General features: G+C 43.1%; 1 protein-coding gene across 5 annotated transcripts in view; it reads right to left on the bottom strand.

Annotated features, from left to right (window-relative positions):
- ATP2B2 (ATPase plasma membrane Ca2+ transporting 2) overlaps positions 1–27,386 on the bottom strand; it is a 1,528,737-nt gene that overhangs the window by 987,543 nt on the left and 513,808 nt on the right. The gene's annotated exons all lie outside the window — the stretch shown is intronic.

The following is a 27,386-nucleotide window of genomic DNA, read 5'->3' as shown; positions in this document are numbered from 1 at the left end:
CAAACAGACCAGGCTCATTCAGGTATGAAAGAAATCTCCTCCCCCTACTCTAAATGCAGCCCAGGTCTATTCAGCCCAGCCCTGACTCATCCAGAAAAGGCAGGACACACTTCAATCCCCCTCATGGCCGTCTGAAAGAATGCACATCCCCAGCCCCTGTCATTCAAAAGCCAGACAGTCAATCCACAAACCAGCAGAGGAACACAAAATGGGTAAGCAAGAAAATACCCACTTTCTAAAAGTGGTATTTTCAAACACACAATATAAAAATCATCTTTACTAAAAGATGCATTTATATATTCTGAGTACTGGCATACTCAACTCCATCTCTCTATCTTGTCCCAATGGGAAGTTATATTTATAAGATGTTATAAATAAACTCCCATTCTAGCCTATCGGACAGATGGCCTTTCAATAGTGAAAAACGAAATACATTGTATTTCATTATCAGGACCTGTCACACACCTCAGTGCATGTCCGACCTTCCACATACACTGCACCCTACCCTTGGGGCTATCTTGGGCCTACCTTAGGGATGTCTTACATGTATGAAAAGGGAAGGTTAGGGCCTGGCAAGTAGGTGCACTTGCCAGTTTGACATGGCAGTACCAAACTGCGCACAGACTCTGCAGTGGCAGGTCTAAGTTACATTTACAGGCTGTTCATGTTGGTGGCACAATCAGTACTGCAGGCCTACTAGAGCATTAAATTTACAGGCCCTGGGTACACACATTACACTTTACTAGCAACTCAGTAGTAAATCAAATACCAAATCATGGAAACATCAATCCGTCATAACAATTTACAGGGATAGCATATGCACTTTAGCACTGATCAGCAGTGGTTAAGCGCCCCGAGTCATAACTCCAAAAAACAGGGTCCAAAACAGGAGGCCAAAAAGCAAATAGTCTGGGGATAAACCCACTGGACAAGTCAAGTCTAACACCTCTCTAATGGTAAAGGCAGATTTTTTGTTGCAATATTGAAAATGCCCCTTTTAGAATGTTGGCATTTACCAGCCCTTAGCTCTTTGTTTCTGCAGCCTGTCCTGGGTCACATTAATGGGTGTGGCTGCCAGTTAGACTTTATGAATTCCTCCCAGACAGTCGAAGTACTGCAGGCCTACTAGCAGCATTTCATTTACAGGGCCTAGGTACTCACAGTGCACCGCACTAGGGACTTAGTAGTAAATCAAATACCAAATCATAACATCATAACAATTTACAGGGATAGCATATGCACTTTAACACTGATCAGCAGTGGTAAAGTGTCCACAGTCATAACTTGTGTGTCAACGTTTTGAGCAGCTGCAACCAGCTTACTGGGCTTTTTACAAAATTATGAGCAGTTTTACTTCCAAATGGACATACCGGTTACACTGGTAAGCAAGCTGTCTGAGTGCCTGTGGTGCACAGCTGCACAGGGCAACGCTGTTCTAGGTTGTCATTAACAATATATTTGGGCTTCTACGACCTTACATTTTAGGTTATCCTAGTAGCCCGTGCTCAATAATATACCTTCTGCTACATACAATATAAGCAAAATTAAATTACCAACAATTGATTACATGACTAATTAGCCTCTTACTGACAAAAAACAGTATGGGGTGTTGTGTCAAGGTCTTGCAGGCGGATCCTGCTTGCTGGTCTTAAGCTATCCTGCTGATTGTGAGCATGCAGGAGTTCCTAAGGTAGAAGAATCATCTTTCAGTTTGGAAGGATTCTGCTGACCCATTTGTACTATATTTCAAGTGGTCCTGGAAATTAAGTTTGGGTGAAGCGGCTGCGCAATTGACCAAGTTCTGAAAATGTGAGTTTTTTCTAAGGTAGTAGTGCTATCAGACCTTCTATAGAAACACTGAACTTTGCAACAAAACCCCCTGAATTGCAAAGGCAGGTCCAAAGGCAAACTGCCAAGCTCCCAACATTTGTGACCTTAATGGTCTTGCAGTCTGACTCCAATGACGATTTTCTTCTCCCAAAAAAGTTTCTATGTGAGATGATAAATACCTTCTGTGGAACCAACCACCAACCTCTAGCCTTCCTAATTATCTCTTGTATGAACAACAGAGCGGGTCTAGCTAGGTCAATTGTTTATAATTAAAATGTTTGCATTTCCTTAGTATAACATTGAATGCCTATTCCATTGTCTCATCATAGGTGATTAAATGTTCTCTTTACAACTTTAAATCCCAAAAACTAATGTTCTTAATATTGTGGCTTTTTCTTGGTAAAGTTGTGTAATGCAAATTGCTTTGGTTTTAATCTTTTAGGTTTTGCATGTTTTAACTGTATTGTAGCTTTTATTAGTTTTTGCAAAATACCACATGATTTTTCAATGATAGAGGCACCAAATTAATAAGGGGAAAATCAGATATTCCCCAAAGAAACCAGTTTTTCTCTATAAATCAGATTGCCTGGGCCTTTTGGGAGCCTTGTCGCAGCTCACATCAAAATTGTTCTCTCTCACTCTCTGCCTCACTCGTAGCCTGAATCTGCAATTCTATACTCACGTCTAGTAACAATCGTTAAAAACGAAACAAAAGACACAGATAAAACAGAGAAACAGGTGCAGAAATCCTTCCTTAAGCTGATAAAAATATTGAGAGCTATACCAGAGATAGGATCAAGACTTTACTTATGTTAACAGAAAATCAAACGTTCTATGCCCAGGGCAAGTGTATAAATTATAGGAGGCACTAAAAAATACGGAAAATATGCTTTGCATAGTACGAGTTATGGATTGGTCTTGACCATAACTTGTGTATTTCAAGGGGTTTTTGTTATTAATTACTCAGCCGTGACGTCCTTCCAACTGGAGTTCTATAAGTGAATTTTTAAGTTTGTTTTGAACATTTCTCAATGTGTTAAAGCCAAGACTAACCACAAATTGATTGTATGCTTTGTTTATTTTAATAGAATATAAATACATATATATATATATATATATATATATATATATATATATATATATATATATATAAATAAATGTAGATATCTATATATATTTATATATATATATTCACACAAAAAACAAAGGTTACAGGGACATTGTACTTAGGTTCTGATTTTACACAAACAAAATCAGTCAAATACAGCAGTTATCGTTTTCTCAAGTAACTATACTTTGTGACCTAAGGTAACAATAGCTAGTGCCCCTGCCATGCACAGTTTTTTCATCAATAATTTTGCTGCAAATGGTGCATTGATATTATCAATGATTTCACAGACTCATGAGTGATGGAATATGTGAGGTAATTATCAGTGCATGGCGAGGGTGCAAGTTAAAGTTATCTTAGGGTACATGGTATAGTTACATGAAATACCTATATCTATATCTGCTGAATTTTTTGAGGTTTCTGTGTGTGTAAAATCTGAACCTAACAATAACATTCCTGTAATCTTTGTTTCAGTGATTTTCTTAGTTTTTTTTAATTCTGTTTCCTACCTATAACGTCCCTGTAACCTTTATTTTGTTTAGTGAATTTCACTGTTTTTTTAACATACATTGTACTACAATTTAACCCATAAGCTCAATTTACTAATATACATTTTCACAAGCTTATAAATACATTTTATTCACACATTCATTCTTATTATATCCTTTAATACTAAGGATTAAAAATGAAGGTAAAGTAAATTATGTAGTCTTTCCATAAATGCAATGCACCAAGTCATTCTTTTTTTTAAATTCATTTTGTGAATCCGCGGATCTGTCACAAATCCTCAGACAAAAAGGGGTCTGCACACATTCATTACTGAAACAACAACACATTTAATACAAACATATGATATTGCATTTTCTATAAGTGCATCACTGCCGGTGTGTAGGTGTGTGAGTGACTGGTGAGTGTGTGAGTGGCTATATGGGTGTATGAGTTGGCATGTGAGTGGATGTGCAGGTGTGTAAGAGAGTGAGTGATTGGGTGCATGAGTGGGTGTGTGGGTGGCTGTTTGGGTCTGTGAGTAAGTATGTCAGTGGTTTTGTGGGTCTGTGAGTGGGTGTGTGTGTGACAGAATGAGTGGGTATATGAGTGGATGTGTGCGTGGGTGTGTGAGTGGGTGTGTGAGTCAATGTGTGGGTCTGTGAGTAGGTGTGTGAGTGGTTTTGTGGGTGTGTGAGTGGCTGTATGGGTATGTCGGTGGGATTGACCCACACACCCACTGTGTGTGGTTGTGTGCAAGTGGGTGTGTGAGTGCCTGTGAGGGTCTGTGAGTGGGAATGGTTTTCCAGATCTGTGAGTGAGTGTGTGTGTGGATGTATGGGTCTTCGCCATAAATTGAATCATAATGTTTAGATTGCATGTAATTGTACTTTAATTTCTTTGCTAGTTTGGACTGGGTAATATAAGATACAATTTTCGGCAAAAATTGCAAATGAGAGGACACTGAAAATTCCAGAAGACAATTCCACAGAAACCTAGCGTCATGAACCGGGAATCAACTGCTGTACTGGGTTTTTATTTAGCTATATATTTACCTTGGGAATTACTTCAGGGATTGGTAATAAACCGGGCAGGACACTGCTGAAATGTTGATATTTTACTCATACTCTGTTAAAAATGAAATGTGCTATGTAAAATGTAAGTGCATTACTTAGGGTACTGTCAACACATATTTTGCACTCAATGATTCACTTGTCAGTCCCATATCCCAGCGCTAACCGACACTGATCAAACAAAGGATAAATACAAACACTGAATCTCATTAATTAAATTACAACACTTAATTGCCACTGAGTAAAAAAATGAAATGCGTGAAATGGCTAAAATCACAAAGATAACACTAGGAAGAAAAAGGTTTACGGCATGAGATGAGAAATACTGCATGCTATTTTGACTTCGCAGTAGGGAATGTAAAATTAATGAATGCAGCTCTCGAATAGCCCGCAGCAAACATATACCTGTGCTGCAAAATTGTCCCATATATTAATGTAACTTTGACATTCCTGTGAAATGATTTTTTCTACTTCCTTTTTAACCTCCTTGAATAAAAAGAAAACTGACAGACAGAGAAAGGGTGCTAAGAAAATTATAAGTGTGATCTACAATACGACAAAATGCCATCTTTGTATACATATATGCATCGACTATGGCCTGGAATACAGGCGCCGCTTAAGTGGTTGACCCTGGCGTCCAGTATTTATCAGGTGTGATATTTATCATCTATAACCGAGTTTAGCCCTTTAAAATGTGGCAACATATACTAATATTGGTGCTTTCTGCCCCAAATCTTCTTGTCTCAGTATTTAGTTGGCCTTTTACACGAGTGATATTTTGGCAGATTTGACTTAGCAAAAATGAATGAGGGAAAGTTTCGGGGAAAAGGACTTTATCGCACCTGGTAATTGGCAGGCGTGGAGAACGCCACACCTCCTCTAATTGTGACCCTCCTAGTCAGGGGTCGTTAAGCATGGGAGCTCTCATAATTAAGGTCTGAATAGGGAAGAGATTATGAAATGCTAGACGTCCTGCCCTGTTTTCATGTATTGACGGACTGTATATACTTCTTGTTAGATCCGGGGGACTCTAGTTGACAGAGGTAGGTACCAATGTGCAAAAAATAGGGACCTTTGCTTCTAGTCAGGGTTAGGGGGATACACTCTTTAAATAACCCCTGCTCACTCCCTTGGTAGCTTGGCACGAGCAGACAGGCTTATCAAAGGCAATGTGTAAAGTATTTGTACCTACACTCACAGTAACACAGTGAAAACACCACAAATGGACTCCACACCAGTTTAGATAAATAAAGTATCTTTATCTAAACTACACAAGACTAAAACAACAAAAATCCAACATACACAGTTCAAGAATATGATTTTCAAAGAGTTCTAGGGTTGCGTCAAAATAATCCACAGTTGCATCATGTTTAGCCCAAAGTACCTGTAGATGCGACAAAAGTTCCAAATGGAAGCTGCAGCATTGAAAAGCAAGCGATGCGTCACTCCTGAGACCCTGGGGAGGCGATGCTACAGCCATGCTGGACGCAGCAGGCGTGTTGCTATGAATCCGGTCTGTATGGGGAGGGATGCGATACCTTGTATGGATTCCGGTGCACAGGTTCGGTAGGAAGCGTCTAGCACAGGCACGATGTGACGATCTTCGGGACGGCGATGATCTCAGGTGTGGCGGCGATGCGCAATGCAGGGTCGATATTCGCCTCTCGCGGCCCCTCGATGCGATGGCTCTGGACAATGTTCGCAGCGATGTGATACGGTCTGCAAGCAAGCGGTGCGGCGATCTCACTCAGCAACGACAGGCTCCTGCGACGATACTCGCAGCGACAGGAATCTTCCTGCACCAGGGCGATGCGTTCCGCAAGCAAACGATGCGTCGGTTCCTGCAGAGGCAACAGGTGCTGCGACGATCTCGATCTTCGAGGCGGTGGGAATTTCCTTGCACTGTCGGGGATGCGCTCCGCAAGCGAGCAATGCATGAAAATTGCAGATCTTCTTCTTTTCTTCTTGTCCAACTCTTCAAACAGCAGGCACCACTTCCAGACGCCCCACCATTGGATCAAGCACTCTAGGAAAGGGCAGAACTCGTACCGCAGAGTTCAGGGGGAAGCTGGGGGTGAAGTCCTTTTGTTTCTGGGACTTCTTAACAGGAGGCCAGCTCTCCTCAGTTCCTTGGAGATCTCTTCAAGCAAGGGAGCACAGCAACAGCAAAGTCCATCCCCTCTCCTTGGCAGCAAAGCAACTGCAGGTCAGCACACAAACGCACAGCAGGACAGTCCTTCCTCTTCAGTCTTCCAGTTTTCTCCTTGGCAGAGGTTCCTTCTTGATTCCAGGATGATTACATTTTCTGTAGTCTGGGTCCTGTACTTATACCCAAAAAGTATTTGTTCCCTTTGTGCAGGAGGGCTCTGAGCCCAGTTCAAACCAGTTCTGGAGCACTCTGTTTACATGACTCCTTCTCTCCTTTCTCAGTGCAGGGCAAAGACATCAGACACACCACAGGGGGGTGGAGCCAGGACTGTGGGGGGTAGTCACACTCCTTTTCAGGTCCCAGGTGCAACTCCTCCCTCCCATCTAGATGCAGATCTCTCTATTTACCACTGGGTGGACTCATTCTGTCTCATTGAATCCCCCAGCCCTGTCACTCACAAACCAGACAGTCAATTCACAAACAGCCAAAGGCACAGAGAAAGGTCAGACAAGAAAGCAGCCACTTTCTAAAAGTGACGCTTTCAAACACAGGATTTAAAAAACATTCTTCCTAAAAGATGTGTTATTATTATATTCTGAGTTTAGGGATACCAGACTTCAATTGTCTATCTTGCTCCTATGGGAAGATATGCAGGTAAACATTATACACAGCATTCCCCATTATAGCCCATGGGCAAGATAGCCTTTCAATAGTGAAAAACGAAAATGGCTGTAATTCACTACCAGAGCATGTCACCCACACTAGTACATGCTGTACCATTCACATACACTGCACCCTGCCCAGGGGGGTACCGTGGGTCTTCTATAGTGGTGTCCAATGTGTACAGATAGGGAAGGGTTAGACCAGGCCAGTGTGGACACTGGCCAGGGCAACATGGCATTTAGCAACTGCACCCAGGCACCGCGGTGGCAGGCCTGAGACATCATTTTAGGCCTACTCATGTGGGTGGCACAATCAGTGCTGCAGGCCCACTAGTAGCATTTGAATCACCTGCCCTGGCACACTCAGTGCACTTTACTAGGGATTTCCTGGTAATACAAATATGCCAATCATGGATAACCAATCACAATAACAATTTATACAGAGAGCATATGCACTTCAGCACTGATCAACAATGGTAAAGTGCCCAGAGTCCTATTGCCAACAACCACAGGTCAGGAAAAACAAGGGAGGAAGCAGCAAAAAGCTTGGGGATAACCCTGCAAAAAAGGGCCATTTCCAACACTTCTTAATAATTAGGTGTCAATATTGAAAACCATTACTCAGAAAATATGGTATAAACAGCAGCGTAGATGCCATTAGACTCCTATATGATTTGCACTTTATTGATGTTACCTTTGCTTTAGATAGGTTTTTATTAGATTTATAGATGGGATCGGACATGCGGTCATTTTAACAATTTTCAAGATTTTCTGTGATTATATGGTTTTTAATGAAATAATTTCTATTGTAATATTGTCCAGTTTAATAGACTATAGTCTAAATGAACCTATTTAGTACTACTGTTATACTGTCCATTTATCTGCCCATCGCTTGAAGGCGAATGTAATTTTCAGACACAACTTTGATCGAATGTGGACAAAAATGCTATAATAAGGCCTTCATTCTGAGTACCGAGCAATCCTGGTTCAGCAGGTAACTTGAGTTACCAATCAAATCATGGTTCTGACTTGTATGGTAAAATATGCATTTGATATTACTTCACCCTCAGGGTTTTCTGAGGACATATTCCACTTATGGCCTAAAGGAATATGTCCCTTCAAAACGGTCTGTAAATTGAGAACTAACTGCAGAATTCTAGGGGGGATTTGTGATGCTGTATTATTGCAGAACTCAGAGCCACGATTTCACTTTGTAAAGCAGACCTGTGCACAGCAACTTCTAACTCCCCGAATCCAACGTTATTTGATCTGCCAAGTGGCACTTGTACTGCAGAGAAAAATGATGATGTGCTGGTTCACGTAATGCTACACCTGAAGGTCTCTGCTGTTGCCAGGCTCAAAATACCTCCTCCTGGTGAAGAGTCCCGCTGTGTCATATTACACACACTTTCACGTTGAGTGCAGTTACACTGTGTACTGATGTGCACTTGCTCTTCCAAGTACAAGTAGTCTGAAGCAGAATGGCAATATCTCCTGCCACTCAGAAATGGTGTGCCTGATGCCAGTTAATCAACTGAGAAAAAAATAGAGGAGTGGCAGTGTAAACCGTTCTCGCATGGTGACATGAAAGGAAGTGATATTAAATGCCTTTGACGACAATAATATCAGGGAAAGTCCTCACATGGTTTTGACACCGATTCCATTAAAGAACGTGAACTGAACTAAGTTAAAAATGCACTTTTGTGTAGGAGAATGAGTGAAGAAATACCAAAACACCTCCCTAAAACTAATAAAAGTAGGTTACATAGCAGTCATATAGTACATTGTCCATCACTCTCGATTATCGGTCAGTTACAGACTTGTATCACATAGCTACAGCTCCCATGTGCCGAAATGTATTCGTGTATGGTAGTGTTCAGCCTCACACGCCTAGGTACATCATCACTGTTCACCTTAATTCCTTAGGCATAATCTCACATTCCCGAAATTAATATCATATGGCGAGACACAGCCTCAGATGACTGAGGGTTGCAGCACTCATTGTACCACCCACTAAAGTAGTTCTGTGAAAAATGTCTCGGGCCTTCCAGGGCATCCTCTACTTCAGTACTAAACTGCCTTTTGGACCGGCCAAAATATATCTTTTGTCAGGACTAAACCTTCCTTTTTACTACTTACATGTGCATGTGTATTCTACCTTTCAGGCCAAAGTGGACAACAGTTTTTTTTCACTGCACCAAACTAAACATAATAGCTTTAGATATTTATTTATAGCCATGTGTCATGCTGGACAGGCTTTGTAGATAAACCTTTTGATGTATATATGGTCACTGCCCTTCCTTTTTTCCATTGAACCCTCACATTTGCACTTTGCTGAACCCCCCGCCCCCTTTTTTCCTTTCTTGGGGCACCATTGCCCAAATTATTTGTATATGAGCTGTCTTTTGAACCTGCCAACATGTGTTAATATGATTAAACAATGTTGAACAGAAAGTGTTGGTGAGTAATTTAACAAATGCTATTATAATTCATTGTTTGTTTTCAATTATGTTCCACTGGGACCCTTTTCTCCTGTACTGCTATTCACCAAGGTCCTAGTGACGTTTCTGGGTCATACCCATTTTATTGTAACTATAGTGATGTCTTTGGCAGATTATGAGCATTGTGCTTCACATCTGTGTTAGGCCTTTTTGATTCTCTTAGTAGAGGCTTCTGATTGGTGCAGACTACTATTTTATGAAATTGTACATGCATTCCAAATTCAACACTTTTACCCAAAGAATACCTTACCTGCTAGATGTTTTTATCTCAAGATTGAGAGGTATAAGAAGCATTGAAAAAGCTAATAGGTTAACAATATTGATGCTGTGAGTATATCCCCTTTGTTGCATGGACTGCACTAATAGTGTATCAATCAATTAATCATTTTAAAATCACACAAATACAGTACATTTGTTACATACCCTTATCACTAAATGTTTAAAATCAACTTCAAGACTTCTTTAACAGAGTAAAGCTGTACCCTCAAGGAGGAGTATTACCAAAAAAAGGCAGAAAATTCAATTTGCACTGTATGTGACAAAATGGAAAGGCATACACAGCAAAATATTTTGTTAGGCATGGTTCCACAGGCAGCCTATATCATTCACACCAGATTATAACCACTGTTGCTACGTCATAAAGAGCTTCCAGGCCAAGCTGACAGAGCTTTCGCAGAGCCTGGCAGGGCAGCACTGCTGTTCTGCTTTGACAGAAAGCACAGTTGCAGATGGGCAAAGAAAGCAGGTAATGCAGTGGGGGTTGGTTAAGGGTGACATGTAAGTTGTTTATTCACATCTAGCTCAAGGAAGAGTAACCATATTATGTCAGACTTCCCATTACTCATCTGCCGCTGCATTGCAGTTGAAAGCAGGGGCAGATGATTTTGGGGCACATACATTACACAAAATTATAGATGGACAAAAAGTGAATTATAGAGATGTTTTTCCTCTCAGGGTTCTAATTGACATCATAGACTACTCAGACTTCACTCCTGTCATCTATTTGATGTGACTCAAAACCCTCTGTGAAAAACATCCCTATTAATCACTGTTACTATCTATAATTCTATGCGTAGTAGGTACTTTTTACAAAGATACATTATTTGTGGATTCATCTTTAAAAAAGCCTATGTAAGTGCAAAAACAAAAAAGGCTTTATTACAATCTGTTTTCATGACAACAAATAAAAGCACAAAAGCAATTAGTGAACAGCACTGTGCCTTCTTGAAGGCCTAGCCATCTAAAAAGCAAGCACTTTGCAAAACAAAAAAGTCGTAGATCAACAATTAAATTGTCATTGTGTCAGCAAAGTAAATACATCAAAGCGCACACAGAGCGGTGAGTTTACAAAAAAAGGGCATCAAAGCTCAGCAAGCAAAGTTGCTGGGCTGTGCTACATTGCATGAGGGGGAAAGAACAGCAAAGAACCACATGTACTCAATGTGTCCTCTTTCGGCTCTCTTCCCCCGCACTGGAGATCTTTAAGGTGGCCTTTGACCACGCAGACATGTTTGAACGAAAGTTGTGTGAATGCTGTCTAGCATTAAATTAGTACTGGAAGGATACACTTACAGTACACAATCTTATGCTTGGATAGTTTTTTAAGACATTTCACATATTGGATTTGCGCTGTGCTGTGCAGCACACATATAATGTGTAAAATATAAGAATAATTAAAACAATTCTCCCACGAGGTGCCTGTCTCGAGGAAGTCTTAATTTTGACACCCCCCCCTGTTATGTTGTGTAATACACCTTTCATGTAATGCACCTTTAACTGTGTTCATTCCATATCCACATTCCTTAGAACACTGTATTGCTTACGTATTCCAATGTATGTCAGTTGATCTTGACTGCTTTCCTGTCAGGCTGCGTACCTGCTCTTCTCTGGATTAAATATACTTAACCTACTTTGAGTGTTTACTTCAACTCTACAAGTGGCGACGATCGGGATATAATTCTCTACACCCCCCCCCCTCCCCAGTCTAATACTTTTGGTAGTTAGGCATTTGCATCACAAAATATGAGAGTTGGCCCTGGGACATACAGGTTAACCCATGGAATGCCCCTTTGCTGCAAAGTAGTGCAAAGTGTGGTAGCGTTCTAGTGTTCCGCCTAACGGAACAGGAAGGGGAGTAGCGGAAGCGGAAGGCGGCCATTTTGCATATTGGCGCCGACCGCTGCCTGCAAGGTGGTAGATCCCGGCGCTCCGTTAAAAAAAGAAGTTTAATACTTTCATTCGGTGTCTGCCTTGATAAAATTAACATGTTTACAATGGCGACGAGGCTCACGGCATAACGCCCGATCCCAGACACAGCGTGCAGCACCGGAAGTGCCCGACCGGTGGAGAGCTACCCCAGCCGGTACACGGAGCGTGGCAGAGGACCCCTGGAGAGCGCACAACGCGCGGTCCACGAGTTGCCTGGAAGAGCAGGAGCACTATTCAGGGAGGTAGGCCTGCGTGCCCCCACCCCACACCTTTGCCTCGACATCACAGTGCAGAGTCTCCCAGCCCGGAGCAGCAGCCAGTGTCCCAGCGTGGGTGGGCCAGCATCCACAGGGGGTTTTCACCCATCAGCGACCCCATCGAGTGCAAGGGGCACAGGCCGGAGTGGGAAGCCCACGCGAAGGGGTGCCCAAGGCAGTCTGGGGAGTGCATTAACCCGGGGAGGTAGTGGTGGAACCAGGCAAACTGGCGGAGCAGCGTGCAGGCACTGGAGGGCCAAGCACTGTTCACCCTGCGGAAGAAGAGGACCCATTGACGCAACCGGATCCCGCGCATGACTTGCAAGGGGAGGACAGCGACAGCGATCTCGGAGTGAGAGACTCGGCCGTACAGTCCACGCCAGGAAGTCCCCCGGGGAGAGCAGTCCCTGTCCAACCCACCCGACGAAGGGCCAATACCATGGCGGTCCAGTCTTCGTCCCTCACACAACTGGTGCCTTTCCTGACCAAGACTGGTGAACCGGAGAGGCAATGGGAAGACTGGAAGAGGTATTTCCTCAACTACCTCGACGCGTTAGAAGAGGAAGCGGGTGCGCCTTACTCCAGCAAGGGAAGAAAAAAAAACCTGTTGCATAACCTGGGCCCCGAAGGGTTAAGGGTATATGACACCATCGTCAAAACAGAGAGGGATGCCACGGATAACGACGTATTTAGCCATGCCATCGCCGATCTGGACGCGTACTTCAGGCCTGTCGTGTGTGTCGCGATTGACAGATACAACTTCTTCCAGAGGAAACAGAAGACCAATGAGACAGTGGATGAGTATGTTGTGGCCCTGCAGAAATTGGCACTCACATGCAAGTTTGGAACGCTGCACGACGACCTGATCAGAGACCAGATCATCATGCACACGTCCAGCACCCATGTCCAAGAGAAACTATGGGTAAATGGAGACGCCCCCCTAAAGGAAATTTGGGCGATGGTAAAGAAGGTCGAATTGTCTAAACGCTGTGCGCAGGCTGCCAAGAAGGAAACTGGAGGAGCGCAAACAGTATGCAAGATAATGACGCAAGGGAGGAGTGAGCGTCCCAAGCAAAGAGAGCAGCAGAGAAATCAGGAAGGCAGACGTCTCACCCAAACCAATCTAATGGACCAGAAGGCGAACAAAGGAGGACGTCAAAGCTGTTACAGGTGTGGAAGTACGACGCACCTAGGGAATGACAAGGTGTGCCCGGCGTTCCGGGCGAAGTGTTCATATTGTGGAGTGTTAGGACACTATGAAAAGGTATGCCGCCGGAAACCCAAGGGAACAATGGTCAGGTATGTGGACCAAGAGCAGCAAGACGAACCAGTTGACCCAGAAGAAACGGAAGACTTTGAAGAAATCCTATACATTGACGTCCAGGTGCTGGAAATGGAAGGGTCGGGAACCGACAAACCCAGACTTAACATGCACATAGGAAGAATACCCTTGGAAATGATAGCTGACAGTGGTGCTCCCATCTCCATCATACAAAGAAAAGTTTGGGAAGAAAGATTCATATCACAGCATGGAGAGAATCTGCACCCTATGGACTTATGACCTGTCACATATACAGGGCAGAGGATCCCAATGTTGGGGTATTGCCCCCTCTCGTTTGAGTTCAGAGGCCGCCAGGCCATGTGCAAATTATATGTTGAGGAGAAAGGCCCCTCTGTGTTGAGTTGGAGAGACCAGGGAGCCTTAGGGATACAACTTAACCCCGGAGGCATTGAGAAAATCCTACTTATGGATGTGGACAAGAGAGATGATGCGGACTCATGGAAACGGGCATACCCCAAAGTCTTCAACGGCCAGATAGGGCAACTGGCAAGATACAAGCACCTCATAAAGTTGAAGGAGGGAGCGAGTCCGGTTGTGCACAAGGTGAGGAACATCCCGTTCCGATGCAGAGAGGCGGTACAACAGGAACTGGATAGACTGGAAAGAGAAGGTGTGATCAGAGCCATTGAAAGTGCGGAATGGCTTTCTCCCCTTGTGGTAGCCCAGAAGCCGAATGGGAAAGTCCGGCTGTGTGTGGACCTTAGGGAACTAAATAAAAACATTGTCATTGACAAGTTTCCCCTGCCTCGCATAAACGAGATGCTGGCGAAGACGAAGAACATCAAGTGGTTCTCCACTGTGGACCTATCGTCAGCCTACCACCAAGTAAGACTACATCCATCGTGCAGCCACCTAACGTCGTTCATCACACCATTCGGCTGCTATGAATTTGTAAGGATGCCGTTCGGCCTGGCTTCGGCGGCCGCGGTTTTCCAGAAGATGATGCACAGGCTACTGAAGGACGTGGAGGATGTACAATTCTTCCAAGACGACATCTTGGTGATGGGAAAGACCATGCATGATCACAATGAGAAACTTCACAAAGTGATGCGAACGTTGCAGGACAATGGTCTAACAGCAGAGTGGTCTAAGTGTAAAGTTGGAGTACAGTCGGTCACGTACTTAGGTCACGAGGTGAGCGAAAGGGGGATTGAGCCGAAGAGGTCCAACATGAAGGCGATTCTGGACGCCCCCACCCCGAGCAAGAAAGAGGACGTTCGGTCATTCTTGGGAATGGCCGAATATTACAGCAAATTCATAACCCACTTCGCCACTAAAACGCATCACCTACGCCAGCTACTCAAGGAAAAGAACAAATTCCTATGGGGCCAGGAGGAGCAGACTGAATTTGAATCCTTGAAGAGGGAAATGAGTGCTGCCATCCCGCTGAAGGGGTTTGACCCCAATGCAGAATCAATCCTCACGACAGACGCCAGCGACCGGGGTCTAGGGGCTGTACTGATGCAACGGTCAGAGAATGGCGAGACATCGACGGTCAGCTTCGCATCCAGGTCTCTAGCGCCAAACGAGGAAAAGTTCAGCGTGATTGAGAAGGAGATGCTGGCGGTGGTGTGGGCCATGGAGAGGTTCCGCCAATACCTGTGGGGGGCGAAATTCTTGGTGAAGACGGACCACAAGCCTTTGGTCCGAGTGCTGACCTCCAGTGGCCATGCCCATGCGAAAATGACACTACGACTTTTGGACTTTGTATACAAGGTGGAACACATTCCAGGACCGCAGAACAAAGTGGCGGACTTCCTTGGCAGGGCGGCTGCCATGGAAGACGCAAGCGGCCAGGAGAAACAAAGTTGGGAAGGATATGTGGTCGCCACCATTCAGGACGCCGAGAAGGTGATCAGTGCACAAGAGTGGGAGGAGGCATACAAAGAAGATGTCGACTTAGAGGCCATCAAAGGATACGTCATCCATGGGTGGCCGGAGAAGAGACACCTCAAAGAAGAACTCCGGAGGTATTGGGAAGTGAGGGATGAACTGTCGCTGGCCGAGAATCCCACTTTTCTGTTGAGAGGGGACAAAGTGGTACCACCTCAAGGCATACTGGAGCATTTAATGACTCTACTACATGAAGGGCACCAGGGCATCACCAAGACCAAAGCCCTTGCTCGGCAAGCATACTGGTGGCCGGCCATCGATGCGCAAGTTGAGCGACATGTACGACAGTGTGAGTCGTGTGCTAAGGCGGACAAATCCCAAAGTATGATGAGACCTCCTCTAGGAAAATTTCCGATACCTGATGGACCTTGGGAAATGTTATCAGTGGACATATTGGGCCCCGTCCTAAATAAAGCAGGGACGCAGAAGTATGTGGTGGCTCTTATTGACAAATACTCCAAATGGCCAGAGGTAGAGGTGATGGAGAACGTAGACACGGAGGCAGTAGTAAATTTCTTGCGCGCCACCTTTGTCCGAGAAGGAATCCCGAAGGTCATCATCAGCGACAATGGGCCGCAGTTCACCTCGGCGAAGTGGATTGGCTTCACGGACAGAAATGGAATAGAAGTGAAACACACGCCCATCTACCATCCCTCAGGAAACGGTCAAGTGGAGCGATTCAATCGTGTAATCATGGGTACCATCCAGGCAGCCATCAACGATGGGCTAGATTGGGAGAAGGAACTGGAAAAGATGATTTGGGCCTATCGGATCACCCCGGGGAGCACAGGATACAGCCCCTTCAAAGTGCTGAGAGGAAGAGAGGCTTTCACCAAGGATAACATGGCTTGGAGGAAATTAGTGATACAAAGTAAGTGGTCTCCAGCGGTGGTCAGGAGGAACCTGGAGAGAGCACAAGAGGTTTACACGACACATTTCAACAAAAGTCACAATGTGAAAAGAGCGGAACTGGAAAAGGGTGACTGGGTAAGAATTAAGCTGGCCATCCTCAAGAGGAAGGGAGAAAGTAAATTCTCGCCACCTTTACAAGTGCTAGAGCCTTATGCCCGATCTGCCTTACTCAGTGACGGGAAGGTGTGGTCGCAGGACAGAATGGCCAAATGCAGCAAGATCATAAAGTGGGAACGTGAGGTGGAAGAAGGAACAGAGAATGTCGTAGAAGATGAAGAAGAAGGAAGTAGTGGAAGGCATAGCGAGAACGTAGAAGAAGGAATGCAGCAAGTGGAGGATGGAGAAGGAGAAGAAGGAACGAGTGAAGGGCAGAGGAGCTGGTGCAAAGAAGAAGAGTGTGAGAACGTGATGGACAAAGAAGGAGAAAGTGCAGGGAGGCCCATGGGCAGGAAGGAACAGAGCAAAGAAGGAGGCGTGGAAATTGTGAAGACGAGAGTTGGAAGAGAAGTGAAGGTGCCAGAGAAGTATAAGGACTTTAACATGGACTGGAAGTAAGGACTTGGCATTATTGTGTTGTGTGCATAAAGGGGGGAGATATGTGGTAGCGTTCTAGTGTTCCGCCTAACGGAACAGGAAGGGGAGTAGCGGAAGCGGAAGGCGGCCATTTTGCATATTGGCGCCGACCGCTGCCTGCAAGGTGGTAGATCCCGGCGCTCCGTTAAAAAAAGAAGTTTAATACTTTCATTCGGTGTCTGCCTTGATAAAATTAACATGTTTACACAAAGCAGCTCCAGTATCAAGCAAAAGCACTGTGCTATAAATAGCAGTGTCGCATCATGCAGATCCTAGTACCATGACAACAGGGGGCAGAAAAAAGGGAACTGTCTGGAGGTGACCACACATAACGGCAACTCTGCTACAAAAGTATACTGTGCTCTTGATTCCCAGCCCTCTGCCCTGTCCTAGACATTTCACCAGGTAAAATTTAGTATGCTCAGTGGCTGGGGAAAATGTCTACAAATCGGGTATTACTGTGGAAATTAGATGCAGTTGTACAGAATCCTGTGGAAATTTTTAATTTATCATAATAGGTGAGTAATTTAATATCCCACACTTGCCAAGACACTGCATATTAGTAATTTGAGGTGCCAAATTACAGCCCTGGGTCTACACGGCTTGGAATGAAAGCATGATCAATAAGAGATAGAGAGGAATTTCCATTTTATATGGAAATGTAATAGTGCCAGGGAATAATAAATGCCAAGGACCATTCGAATTTGAAAGAGCAAAAGCCGTAAAAATGCATAAATGACATGGGACATGTGGAAATCGAGTAAAGGCTGAGAGGCAGAAATAAAGGAATGAGGGGCAATTAAAGGGTAAGAAAACATTAGCTGCAACAACACCTTGAACCGATTAGAAAATTATGCAGTTACTTGCAGGGATTGCTCTAGGAGATGGATTTCTAGTTTAAATGGCAAAAAAGAGGTGAAGAAAAAAAGGATGTCAGAAGGTAACATAAGTAGTGGACAGTCGAGGTTTAGACAATTTAGAAGGAATTTAAAAGTTTGGTGAAAGGCTAAGGGAAATATATAAAAAAAGTTATAAAGTGAGTGGATAAACACCATGGGCATGTGGATTCAATGAAAAGGAAAGACTTGACGAAGACTGAAAAGTTCAAATCTTCATGGCTCAGCACACATTTCAGTGTTAGAATAGAATTCATAGTAGTCATGCATTGGCAAAGTCAACAGATTTTTCCTTTTATTAGTGTTACTTGACCTTTCGGCTTTGCCAACGCTTATTGCCAAACTGTTCCTTATCGGCAAAATCAAATGTTTATTGCAGCATTAAGATGTTTGCTTGTACCACCAAGTATGAAAATGTTTGCATGCAGATGATGAAGCCATTTTTTTGTTAGAATGTTGTCATAATTTAGCGTTCAAAGATGGCGGACATATTCTTGGAGCACTAAATTTAAGAAAAATATGTACTAGGAACATCATAGACAAAGGAGCATTCCAGTAGCAAATTACAGATGCCAGGTCCTCCAAAACCAGTAAAAAAAAAAATATATACATACACACATATATATATATATATATATATATGTATATGTATATATATATATATATATATATATATATATATATATATATATATCTCCAGGTATTCCGTTCACTTGATGCAAAATAACGGACACGGACCACACTTTGGTGCTTCAAGAGTTTTTTCGGTGCTCGTGGACGCCATATACATATATATATTCACTGAAAACATAGGTTTCAGCCACGTTATAGTTAGGAATTAGCATTTTAAAAAAACGTAATTCACTGAAAAAACCATAGGTTTCACACATGTTATAGTTACCTGGACATTTCACTCATACAAAACCATTGAAATTCCCCCGTTATAGTTAGTTCAGCTAACTATAACTCGCGCGCCCGCAATGCACTGTTGATGACGTCACATATTACATCACTCATGACATGGTCAGTTACATCGCTCATGACATCTGGCCCTGGGGACCCCAACCACCGGGGCCTGGCCCTCTCAGTCGGGGACAGTGGGGGGGTCCCCAAACCCCCCACGGTCCCTGCCGGCTCCCCGCACCCTGCGGGAGCTGGCATTGCTTTTCTGCATGGGGAGCAGCTAAGATAGCAGAAAAGCAATGGTCTTTGGTTTTGAAAGAGAGAGCAGGTTTCCTGCTCGGTGAACAGCCTTTACAACGAAACTTTTACAACGCACTACCATTACGACGCAACTTTTACAACGCAAACCATTACAACGCATATCGCTGGGGGGCGCTCTAGGATAGGGAATAGGTTTAATGTACTATCCAACACCTTCCCCACTATCCACGGGGACTGGAGTTGGAATAGTAAATTAAACTATCCACTATCCAGCGCCCAAAAGCATTATGCGTTGTAATGGTATGCATTGTAAAACTTGCGATGTAAAGGTAGGCATTGTAAAAGTATGCGTTGTAACGTCATACATCCTTCTTGCTCTCTCTTTCAAAAACCAAAGCAGTTTGCTATGGTAGGGCGGGAGCCGCGAGGCTCCCGTCCTACCATAGCAAACAGCAGTGTCCCGGGGGTAGGCACCCCGGGACACTGCAGGAGCCGGCCCTGGGGGGTGGCGGTCCCCAGGGTCACCACAAGGCTCCAGGAGGGGGCCCCCTCTGGGCCCCCATTATAATAAACTAAAATGCCCCCGGGATTTGGCCATCCGGGGGCTCATTACCAAAAACAGACATCCTGTGCTTAAGAACGCACTCCGCAAGGGATGATTTCACAATTGTCCCAATCTGGCCACAGAGAACTGCACCGCCCACAAACTTCAAGTGTCTGTAGGCTCAGAAATTGTGTCTGACCCTCTGAAATGGCACGAAGGATGGGACAATTGTGAGTTCAGACTGCTGCCCTGAAGCCCACTGGGGGGCAAAAAAATGAACAAAAAGAACTGCCACAATGCGGCCCCTACTAGTGCATGCCTAGGACTGGCAGTGTTTACACCCCTGGAAGAAGGGGCAAGCTGCTCCGAAACGCTCGGGTAAATGCAATTCATGACAGAAGTGCTGAACATTTAAGTAAAAGTATCTTGATGAAATCATCCCTTGCGGAGTGCGTTCTTAAGCACAGGATGTTTGTTTTTGAGAGATTAAATGCGCAGCAATCCAGCCGCGGAGAACTGCACCGCTCACGAACTTCAAGAGTCTGTGGGCTCAGAAATTGTGTCTGAGCCTCTGAAACAGCACGAAGGATGGGACAATTGTGAGTTCAGACTGCTGCCCTGAAGCCCACTGGAGGACAAAAAAATGAACAAAAAGAACTGCCACAATGCGGCCCCCACTGGCGGGGAACACTTGAAAGCACTACAAATCCCACAATGCGTAGGTCGAAATACTCACCTGTGAGGCTTATAAAGAGGCGTTTGTAGTGCATGCCGAGGACTGGCAGTGTTTACACCCCTGGAAGAAGGAGCAAGCTGCACCGAAACGCATCGGGTAAATGCAATTCAGGACAGAAGTGCTGAACTTTTAAATAAAAGTTTCTTGATGAAATCATCCCTTGCAGAGTGCAATCTTAAGCACAGGATGTTTGTTATATATATATATATATATATATATATATATATATATATATATATATATATATATATATATATATATATATATATATATATATATATATATATATATATATATATATATATATATATATATATATATATATATAAAATATATATATATATATATATATATATAATATATATATATATATATATATATATATATATATATATATATATATATATATATATATATATATATATATATATATGGTATGGGAGTGTAAAAAGGAGCAAGTGGAAGAAGCAAGTCAATGCTATTAGAGGCTGTGGCATGCCACAGAGGAGCAAGTGCTGGAGAGTTGAAGAATTAAAAATGACATAGCAAAGCTGGATGAAAAGGACAGTGAAATCAATGCATAAACTAAGGGGAAGAAAGGAAACAACATGGTGGAGTGTGGTTTGTGGGTATTTGAAGTGGGAATCAGCATATGAAGGAAAGAGCACAAAAACACACGCACTCCTATAGAATGCTCATACAAAAGGAGAAACGTATTTTCCTAAATGTAAACAGATAAAGGTTAAATCCAATCAAAAGGATAGTAAAGAAGCTATGCTCTAGGGGAGGAACAAATGTAAGAATAAGAAATAAACAAATAAGACTGACAAGGAACCAGACAAATGTAATCAGTGGACTGACTTAAAGTGAACTGTAAATATAGTTAGAGTACACAAAAGATCTTCAACAACAGACAACTAAATTCTGTCTGTAGGTGTGAATGAATCTAAGATTAGAAAGTTGAAATACTTTTGTTGAAGTGAATCTGGAGGAATTGTCAACCAACAGGAGGGAGAAAAATATATATTAATGAAAACCATCAAATCCATTCACAAAGCCGGGTGACCGAGAGTACTTAAAATTAGTATATGATCTACACATCAGTGGGTTTTCATATCTCCACAATGCAACTTCATGATCTAAGAAAGATGTATTTATCTTCCTGTGTCTCAGGTAAACCATTTTTTAGAAAGTTGACTATCGGTTTAAGTAGATGGTAGTTCTCTTCAAGTATAATGGCAGTATTCCTTACTAGGTCCTGTTAGGTCTCAATAATTTAAACCTAAGCTAAACGCAAGGTAGCCATGGCACAGAACAGACAGGCTTAAATTAGGAGAAATGTGTTAAGTACTTATCAGTACCAAAACAGTTAAAAAGTAGGACACACGAGTTACAATCATACTCCAATTTATAAAAAATTGAGAAAATTGTAATTAACAAATAGGCATCAAAATAACACAAATCTGATGCGAACTAGCGTTATGATTTGTAAATGTTTTAGAGTTTTCTAATGCCCTAAACTCCAAAATTACAACTGCGGGTATATGGTTGCGCTAGACCAGGTCAAAGTAAGAAGTTAAGGTCGACGGTGATGGACCACCGGTCGGATACAGGGATCAGGTTCTCCTCGGTGGAAACTGTACCTTCTGACTTAGAGTCTGATTTAGATCTTGGAGGATGGGTTACTCGATCACAACGGTGATGGATATGCCACCCGCCTAAGTGTACATATCATTATATCCTATGGAATTTATATATATGTTTATATTTTGGCGGATGGGATATCCGTCACATATGTGAAGGAGTAAGCCGTCTACCAAGATCTAAATCAGGCCCTTAGTCTTTTTCCTGGAGAAAATTCCCATCCACAATGTCCTTGGCAGGTTGTGTGCTACCTGGATCTGAAGAGAGACCTGCCGATGATAGCCAGCTGCCATGCAGGACCTCGTGGGATATTCGGCTCTGGTGACAAGTTCAAAGTACTCGTAGAATGTGGGAAAACTCAGAGCGGGCAAAGGCGGGCCTAAGAAGATGTCATTGGGTTGCTGCTCAGCATTGGTCTTGCTGAAGTCTTAGACATGCAGACTAAGACATTTGTCTGGAAGTCAGGATCTTTTCCAAGGGCCAAACCAGCAAGTTGAGGTCAACCAGCAGTCCTACGTGGGCGCCTTAGACTCGGAGGTGGTCTGGGGTTAGCCTTTGGTTCTTTTAGCAGACAGTTTAGAAAAAGTTTTAAAGTGTCCAGTCTTGCAGTTTTTGATGCAATGGGAAAATAGTACACTCTAACACTAGCCAAAGATCTAGGACCTTTTAGCACCACTTGGGGGATAGGACTTAATCTCCAAGAAGTCACCAGTAGACTCCAGGGCAAGTTGTGTTGCAACTACTCAGCTTTGCCTAGCAGGGATTTGGGATACTTGCATCTTTTGTGCTCCAGAGCCAGAAGCTTACCAACTAGCTTTATGAGTCCACTCACCTGTTCTGAGTAAAAGTGGGGAGCATGTCTATCCCCTGGGGTTTCTCTCCACAGGTTCAACTGCATGTGCAGTCCTACTGTCATCCAGAGGTGCTCTGAAGAGGGTACTGAGGGTGCCAATTTCATGCCCAGTAGCATGGCCACTCCCTAACCAATGGGGTAAAAGTTCCCAAGGGCGTCCTCCCCACTTTTGCAGCACTTTCTGTGTGTTTTACTGTTAGCTGTCTCACAGTGCCCTGCTCTACCTAAACCCGATATGGCAAAACCTTTCCTCCCTCAGGCAGAGTCTGAGCACACCTGAGGTGTGTCCTAGGGAAATGAGAAACTTCACCTGCTAACTAGTTCTGTAACAGATTGTGATTGCTGAGACTCTGGTAACTTGGACAATTGCTGAAGCAGGCCTAGGTGTGAGTTATATCTGCCTGTGGAACATGGTACCCTTTATAAGCCTTTGCATTTGATGGGCACATCCACTAGGCCCATCTCTCAGGAAGAGGGCACACCATCTCCTAGCCAAGGCCTTTTCATTCCCTTCCATGGCAGCCAATCACACCTCCCAGCAGACTGACAGGTGACAGTTGGAGATTAACTATGAAAAAGGCTACTGCAGGCTTTAGGCAAGAAAAAATGTCAACTTTCTAAAAATGGCATTTGACTATTATATTGGATTTTAAATTACTATTAATGTAATTACTTGAGTAATGGTTCTAGCTATTACAAAACTGAAGTTCTGCATTATAAGGTGTTATAATGTAACCCAGTGTTTTTCTATCTGATGACTTTGAACATTGGAGATTTTTTCTTTGACCTGGATATGTAAAACTTAAGTACACCTGTCCTACTTTTTGAATATCATGAGCCCTGCACTAAGGTGACTTATTATGAAGGCTGGGTCAGGCATGGCAAAAGGTTTATCTGGTCAGGTTGAATTTGCAGTTTTAAAATTGAACACTTTGCATTGTCACTCTAGCTGTGGCACAATAGGTGCTACAGTCCACCAGTGACATTAAACTTTCAGGTGCTGGGTCCACTCAGTACCATATACTATGGACTTATAGGGAAGTTAATTGTGCCAATTAGGATTTTTAACCAATTAATTAAGCTTCTGGCAATCAAAGCACATGCACATAGGCAAGTTAGCAGGGCCTCCGAGTACAGAGTGAAAAATTAAAGCATCAGTTCAAAACAATTGAGGGTGGTCACGCAAAAAAGAAGATTTCCTTACATCATTCAATTAACTTCCTGAAATAAGGAAATTGGTTTCCATCATTTGTAATAAATATTAGTTACATCCACTCATGGAACAGAAACGTTGTGCATTAAGCTATTTGTTCTTCCAGTGGTTACAATTCTTGTTTTGCAAGTCATCGATGCTTGATGTACTATCTGCAGCTGCACTCGTGTGCAGGGTTCATGGCCTTGATGAGCAGTGTAGGTAAATTCTCACAGAGCCTACATTTCCAGTGTACTCAATCCGGTACCTTTGACAAACACTAAATCTGCCCAAGTCCAAAATACATACACAAATGTACCCTCTCTCTTACATTTGTAGAGGTGCTGGGTCTCTGTTTTGGGACCCATATTTTATCTGTTTCACTAAATGGTTTATTCGTGACTACCACCCATTGCTGCTATGTAGAACAACTAGATGTGAGCCACCTGGCCTGCAGGCTCACACATTCAGCCACTGACGCTAGGAAGTGGGCAGGGGTACCCTAATACCAGCACCACCTATGTAGGTACCAGTAAAGGACAAGCAACTTTGCATGTGAAAGGTGCCCTCTCCAGCAACACGTCTTTTAATGGAAGCAATTGGGATTATGATCTTGTTATGAGAGATTATTTACAATTTTCATGTGAGAAGCTGGGCAGAATACATGTGGGAGTTGGTATTTCCACGCCAATTAATGCATTTTATAACCCAAAATATTCTAACCCCCATTTCTTAAATTCCCATAACTACTGGATAGCTCCAATAATGTTATTTGCAAAGAGGGACACTCTGCAGATTATAAAATGTCCATATATAAAGAAGGCCTAAATTGAGAATACAGAACGTGCCACTAAGGCCAGTTGACATTTTATAAGGTACTTGGACAGTAAACTGTATCATATCCACTCTTAATCCAATGAAGGGAGGATTTTCTGGGATGTAATGGAAACATTGTCACTGAACAGGGGAGCAAGCTAAATGCCAAAGAGGACATAAACAAACAGATAGAAATATCCAGGCACCACCTTCACACTCGCGCATTGATTTCCAATCATTGTTCCTGTGAGCCGCATGTCTGCATATCTGGGCAGATTTAAGTAGCATCTAATCTTACTCAAAATAAATCTCTTGTCTCTTTCATAATCTGATTCTCTCTCAGTCGAAGTTCAAATGTGGTTTCCAAACTGATTTGGATCAGATTGGCCGGGCTGGATTGATTTTACTGATCTCCATTAGCAACCTTCTCCCTTCTTGAGATTCCACCGTGCCCTTGGTAGCCACTCGGGATTATTAAACGACGATAGTATTGAGTGTGCCTGTCCCCTGACAAGCTCATCAATCACACAATAAAAAACAAATTAAACAAACAGAATATCGGATCAATAATTAAGTTAATTTTAGTAGGCAGCTTGTTTTGCGAGTGCAGGTCCTAATCCACTCTCGTGTGATTCAATTTACTCGTTGCTCATCAGGGGTCAGACTGTAAATGGTCTCTGCGTAAATCAAGGGCTCCACCTGGGATTGGAGGGATCAGAGAGTCTTGCTTTGCACAGCTAACCAACCAGAGAGTATGCGCATTGCTGATGATGCTTGAGGGACACCATTTTCTTCCTGGCAACGAATGATGAGAAAGCATAAACTCTAAAAGGAACTGACTAAAAATAATCCTTGTGTTTATTTTTTATTATTATGAAATTCCAGATAGCCGTCAAACAGGGTACCTAAACTGCATGTCCAAAAGCTCGTTTTTACATTTAATGCTTAAAATGATAAACTGTCTTTGAAATGTGTGATATGTGCCCGAAAGGGGGTTATTAGAGCCCCACAGTCAGAGTCCTGCCCTAGAAAAGGAAAAAGTACTAAGACACAAAGGTGATCATAAAATTGCTGCTGGAGCTCCAGCCTTAGATATCTCTGGCCCAAAATTACGAATGGGCCGGTAATCCCATTTTGGGTGGAAACGGGACTGCAAGTTGGAAGAAAATTGCACTCAAAAGAGGTGTTTGACCCCGTGATGTTTGCTAATTGGTACTTGGTGCCAATCGTAGGGGCAAATGTAGTGAAATGTTAGCTTGCATACACTGAACTCTTTGAAAACAGGCACCAAATCTGCTTAATTTCCATGCGGAACTGGGTGCAGATTGTGCATTCACAAATTAATGCACCAAACACAAAGGGGCAGTATACAGCAGTTTTTTGCAGTCAAAATCGGAAATTCGGCCCGTTTGCGACCGTACAATTGGTTAGCCCCATGTACAAACCACATTTTGCGAGTCGCTAACCTATTACCCACTTGCAAAACATGGTTTTGTGACTCGTTATTAGGAAGGGGGTGCCAAAATATTATTACAAAATAGTATCCCTTAAAATTACAAATATTTCTTCACGATCCTGGAATAAGATGAGAATGCATACAAATATAAAAGATAAGACATTTCATATCGCGGATCTGGATATATTGTGATTACTGATCAAACTCAGTGGACTACGTCATCCCCTTCCTTTTCCTCATGCAGTCCCATAAGAATGTTGCTACAGAGTAGCAAACCAAAGGGTTGGGCAATGTTTTTAGAAAGAATAGTGCTACCGACATTGCTTAAAGCCCATTTTCTTTAAAATTGGTTTCAGATGGGCTTTCCTTTCGCTCTCATAGAGCCCACAGAATAAAACCAAGTGCAGTTCAGTTTGGGGTGATAGATTATCACACGGGCACATGCTTAGATTGGAGTGGTTATATGTTTTTTCAGGATAATCAAGCATTAAAGGAATCAAATTAGTGTGGAATCTTAGCAATATAAATCTATGTTGCGCACTGTTTATGTTGGCTAGGTAGGAGAAATCTCCCTCCATTAGTGGTGGGTTAAGGTAATAAACCTGTGCTGCGTGTTTCTCTTTATAATGTTCCCTACGCGTGTGTTCAGCCATCAACATAAACATGGCAATAACTTCCTGGTTGGACATCTTCTTACAAACCAGAGGATCTTTAAAGAGTTCATGGAGGCCTATCTCTTTTAAAACTGTCTCCTCGTAACTTAGCCACTTAGATCTTTTCGAATTATCCATCTCTATGCAGCTCTTAATTACCATTTGGGTCAGATTTACTGTGTCTCTCCTCCAAATAGAATGCTATAGGAGGAATGGGGCTAGTTGTATATGATCTGATATGTAAGAAAGGGCCTATTCGTGTGTAAAATCCCATTTGTGAAGGACAAAGGGAGGCCCACTACAGATACATTTTTTTTATTTTCGATGATTTTTAGCGGTGTAGATGCGACCGTGCCCCAGACTCCGGCTCCATAGGTCACAGCTGCTTTTACTCTAGCCTGGTATATGTTTTTTATTGGCAATAGGGGTTTAGCGCAC

The sequence above is a fragment of the Lissotriton helveticus genome, chromosome 9 (genome assembly GCF_964261635.1).
Source record: "Lissotriton helveticus chromosome 9, aLisHel1.1, whole genome shotgun sequence".
NCBI lineage: Eukaryota > Metazoa > Chordata > Amphibia > Caudata > Salamandridae > Lissotriton > Lissotriton helveticus.
This window is presented reverse-complemented; position numbering and strand designations above follow the sequence as displayed.